Source organism: Amphimedon queenslandica, unplaced genomic scaffold (genome assembly GCF_000090795.2).
Source record: "Amphimedon queenslandica unplaced genomic scaffold, v1.1 AMPQUscaffold_13181, whole genome shotgun sequence".
In the NCBI taxonomy this organism is placed as follows: domain Eukaryota; kingdom Metazoa; phylum Porifera; class Demospongiae; order Haplosclerida; family Niphatidae; genus Amphimedon; species Amphimedon queenslandica.
In genome coordinates this window covers 5758-11380 of record NW_003546583.1, presented here as the reverse complement: position 1 = coordinate 11380, position 5623 = coordinate 5758, and the positions used below count along the sequence as shown (strand labels likewise).

Below are 5623 nucleotides of genomic sequence, written 5' to 3'. Positions count from 1 at the left end.
CAGTCAACTGTCCATACTTCTCCATCCCACCCTCGTCGCCAATTTGTAGTGTTTTGTTATAATATTTATTCAAGATAAGAAACACAACTCAAACCAAACGATTACACAACTGAGCAACATGAGAGTTTATATATACACACAACAGGAAGTTAATTAGTACACACAGGAATGTAAACAATAATAATAATTACATATACAACATAATACTCTGAGTATTCATACACCACAATTGATATCAGAAAGAAAGACAGATTAAAAGATAAAATATAACAATAGTACACATTATGACTTACTTCCTATTGTGTAACCAAGACAACAGATTAATTAATGTTGATTGATATCAGAGAGAAAGACGGATTAAAAGATAAAATGTAAATAATAGTACACATTATGACTTACTTCCTATTGTGTGACCAAGACAACAGATTAATTATTGTTGATTGATATTAGAGAAAAAGACAGATTAAAAGATAAAATGTAAATAATAGTACACTTTATGACTTACTCTCTATTGTGTGACCAAAACAACAATTGATTGATATCAGAAAGAAAGAGATTAAAAGATAAAATATAATAATAGTACACATTATGACTTACTTGCTATTGTGTGACCAAGACAACAGATTAATTATTGTTGATTGATATCAGAGAGAAAGACGGATTAAAAGATAAAATGTAAATAATAGTACACAATATGACTTACTAACTATTGTGTGACCAAGACAACAGATTAATTAATGTTCATTGATATCAGAGAGAAAGACAGATTAAAAGATAAAATGTAAATAATAGTACACATTATGACTTACTTCCTATTGTGTGACCAAGACAACAGATTAATTATTGTTGATTGATATCAGAGAAAAAGACAGATTAAAAGATAAAATGTAAATAATAGTACACTTTATGACTTACTCTCTATTGTGTGACCAAAACAACAATTGATTGATATCAGAAAGAAAGAGATTAAAAGATAAAATATAATAATAGTACACATTATGACTTACTTGCTATTGTGTGACCAAGACAACAGATTAATTATTGTTGATTGATATCAGAGAGAAAGACGGATTAAAAGATAAAATGTAAATAATAGTACACATTAAGACTTACTGCCTATTGTGTGACCAAGACAACAGATTAATTATTGTTGATTGATAACAGAGAGAAAGACGGATTAAAAGATAAAATGTAAATAATAGTACACATTATGACTTACGAACTATTGTGTGACCAAGACAACAGTTTAATTATTGTTGATTGATATCAGAGAGAAAGACAGATTAAAAGATAAAATGTAAATAATAGTACACATTATGACTTACTTCCTATTGTGTGACCAAGACAACAGATTAATTATTGTTGATTGATATCAGAGAAAAAGATGGATTAAAAGATAAAATGTAAATAATAGTACACTTTATGACTTACTGCCTATTGTGTGACCAAGACAACAATTGATTGATATCAGAAAGAAAGACAGATTAAAAGATAAAATATAATAATAGTACACATTATGACTTACTTCCTATTGTGTGACCAAGACAACAGATTAATTAATGTTCATTGATATCAGAGAGAAAGACAGATTAAAAGATAAAATGTAAATAATAGTACACATTATGACTTACGAACTATTGTGTGACCAAGACAACAGATTAATTAATGTTTATTGATATCAGAGAGAAAGACGGATTAAAAGATAAAATATAATAATAGTACACATTATGACTTACTTCCTATTGTGTAACCAAGACAACAGATTAATTAATGTTGATTGATATCAGAGAGAAAGACAGATTAAAAGATAAAATGTAAATAATAGTACACATTATGACTTACTGGCTATTGTGTGACCAAGACAACAGATTAATTAATGTTGATTGATATCAGAGAGAAAGACAGATTAAAAGGTAAAATGTAAATAATAGTACACATTATGACTTACAATCTATTGTGTGACCAAGACAACAGATTAATTATTATTGATTGATATCAGAGAGAAAGACGGATTAAAAGATAAAATGTAAATAACAGTACACATTATGACTTACTCCCTATTGTGTGACCAAGACAACAATTAATTAATGTTGATTGATATCAGAGAGAAAGACGGATTAAAAGATAAAATGTAAATAATAGTACACTTTATGACTTACTCTCTATTGTGTGACCAAGACAACAGATTAATTATTGTTGATTGATATCAGAGAGAAAGCCGGATTAAAAAATAAAATGTAAATAATAGTACACATTATGACTTACGAACTATTGTGTGACCAAGACAACAGATTAATTATTGTTGATTGATATCAGAGAGAAAGACGGATTAAAAGATAAAATGTAAATAATAGTACACATTAAGACTTACTGCCTATTGTGTGACCAAGACAACAGATTAATTATTGTTGATTGATATCAGAGAGAAAGACGGATTAAAAGATAAAATGTAAATAATAGTACACTTTATGACTTACTGCCTATTGTGTGACCAAGACAACAGATATGTTGATTGAGATCAGAGAGAAAGACAGATTAAAAGATAAAATGTAAATAATAGTACACATTATGACTTACTTCCTATTGTGTAACAAAGACAAGAGATTAATTAATGTTGATTGATATCAGAGAGAAAGACGGATTAAAAGATAAAATGTAAATAATAGTACACATTATGACTTACAATCTATTGTGTGACCAAGACAACAGATTAATTATTGTTGATTGATATCAGAGAGAAAGATGGATTAAAAGATAAAATGTAAATAATAGTACACATTATGACTTACTGCCTATTGTGTGACCAAGACAACAGATTAATTAATGTTGATTGATATCAGAGAGAAAGACAGATTAAAAGATAAAATGTAAATAATAGTACACATTATGACTTACTTCCTATTGTGTGACCAAGACAACAGATTAATTATTGTTGATTGATATCAGAGAGAAAGACAGATTAAAAGATAAAATGTAAATAATAGTACACATTATGACTTACTGTCTATTGTGTGACCAAGACAACAGATTAATTATTGTTGATTGATATCAGAGAGAAAGACAGATTAAAAGATAAAATGTAAATAATAGTACACATTATGACTTACAAGCTATTGTGTGACCAAGACAACAGATTAATTATTGTTGATTGATATCAGAGAGAAAGACAGATTAAAAGATAAAATGTAGATAATAGTACACATTATGACTTACTCCCTATTGTGTGACCAAGACAACAATTAATTAATGTTGATTGATATCAGAGAGAAAGACAGATTAAAAATAGAATGTAAATAATAGTACACATTATGACTTACTCTCTATTGTGTGACCAAGACAACAGATTAATTATTGTTGATTGATATCAGAGAGAAAGACGGATTAAAAGATAAAATGTAAATAATAGTACACATTATGACTTACTGGCTATTGTGTGACCAAGACAACAGATTAATTATTGTTGATTAATATCAGAGAGAAAGACAGATTAAAAGATAAAATTTACTAAATAATAGTACAATCATCCACATTATGAATCATGTACTGTAAAAAACAACAGTTCAATTACTATAATTTTATTGATATCAGAGTCAGATTAGAAAATAATAGCTTGCATGGCATTGATGGCAATTGCTGTTATAATTTTTAGTATGCAAGAATTCATAATACTTGCACCACACCCACCTTAAAGCTTTACTTTTGGTCCATAAAAATTATTATAATAATAGGTATCGGCATTAACTAGGAGGTATTTGACTAAAATTTAGAGGCACATATACATGCACAGTGTCATATAATTTTTATGTGAATAAACTCGACATTATGACAATATTAGCTATCATACCGTGTCATGATCAGATTCACTAGTTTGCTTGTTCCCCATCTCTCCAGTACTTAGTTATGAGAGAATCAGTTGAAAGAGGAGAATTAAGAGAAAAAGGAAAGAAAATATAATCTGATTGTTCAGATACTAATTCTATATCATGAAATTACGAATAAGATTTGATTATTATGGAAATTGGATAGGTAGGGGATCGAGTTAGGCCTAATTCTACATTTTCATTTGAGAAACTAACATCTATATACCAGCATAATTGCCATTCCAGAGCTAAAATGCATGATACCCAAACAAGGGCAGGTCATGCCCTGCTAAGCAGTTGGCATTCTGAATTTCTGATTAAGGAAGTTAACCAACCACTATCATAGCTATAGATTCCACATGAATAATGAGCCACTGATACCGTAGGATACCTTTTTATCAAGGGCTGTAAATTTTGCAGATTTTGCAATTTTTTGAAGATTTGCGAAAATTGCTTCTGCGAAATCAAACCGGCAATTACAGTACAAGATGGCATAAATTCACAAAAATTAAATCCGCAATATATATTTTTAGGGAAATTCGTGAAATTTACAGTCCTTGAAAAAAGGCACCCTACGGTAGCATACATTTCTTAGTAATTGGAAACAGATAATGCAAAATTTACAAATCTATTCCGGACAGCCGCCAATAATACTGTCCAGTGTTACTGTAAAGATTCATTAATTCGCAGGTTTAGGCTGTATTTGGCAACAACCCTCGAAGTCATTTATAGCACCGTATATATAACAGGCAGTCTATATGATAGGTGTCAGGTCAGTGAGTGTATAGATCTAAGTCGTCTTACTTCTCTTAGTTGCGGGTAATAGCGTGGCTTTCAGCCACCCCGCTGTAGCAAATTTGCAGCAACCTCTGAGTCGGTATAAAAATTATAGTAGAAACAGGACTTAAAAAGAAAAGTCAGGAGAAGAATCGAGAAAGAATACCTCGCCTCGGACCAGCAAGCAGCGGCACTCGCTCAGAGAAGGCGTGGGAGTTAACTGTTTAGTGTTTACGCCACTCGAACTCCTTCCTAAAACAAAATGGCTGACATGATATCTCTCCTACCCCATTTCGTATTAGAGAGAATATTCATATACACCAGTTTTAAAGACCTTCATTTACTCTAATATCTATGAGTATGGTATGTAAGAAATGGTACAGTCTCCTCAGTGACGAGGACTCAATCATTTGGCGAGCCAATTCGAAGACGCTGGCACAAGACATTTCGTAGTCAGAAACTCAAAACACCTCTCAGAGCTACAGACCTTTAGATCCAAAGCCCTCGCTTATGAGTGCGCCTGGAACGGACAGGACGCTTCCAAGAACATATACATCAAGGACGACTGCCTAACTCTACATAGAAAACCAGTGGCCCAATCATCGGACGGTATAAGAGGAAAGACAGGGTTTCTAAGAGGACAGCATTACTTTGTCGTCATATTTCAAGGTCCTAGCTTTGGCTCAGCGGCTCTAGTGGGCATGTGTAAAAATTTTAATTTAAAAGACAAATAAATAAAAACAGGAATTGTCATAAGTACAGGAATTGGAACATTTTCATCATCATCCAACATTATAATTTTACCTAAAGCTCTGTCATAATTTCTAAAAAATATAATAAATACAATTCACATTAATCAGCTAACATCTTTGAGCTAAAGACCATATATAGTACATGTAGGCATATGTACATGTATGACTACAAGAATCTGTCAATTTCATCATCATTGATTCCATTAGTACAGTGTACGTGTAAGTATTATCTCA

General features: G+C 31.0%; 1 protein-coding gene across 1 annotated transcript in view; it reads right to left on the bottom strand.

Annotated features, from left to right (window-relative positions):
- Nucleotides 1-3131, bottom strand: part of LOC109584668 (uncharacterized) — a 16690-nt gene extending 13559 nt beyond the window's left edge. The window contains exon 1 of the mRNA XM_020000484.1: nucleotides 3108-3131. The gene's annotated coding sequence lies outside the window, so the exon portion shown is untranslated. The remainder of the gene's footprint in view (nucleotides 1-3107) is intronic.
- Nucleotides 3132-5623: the final 2492 nt, after the last annotated feature.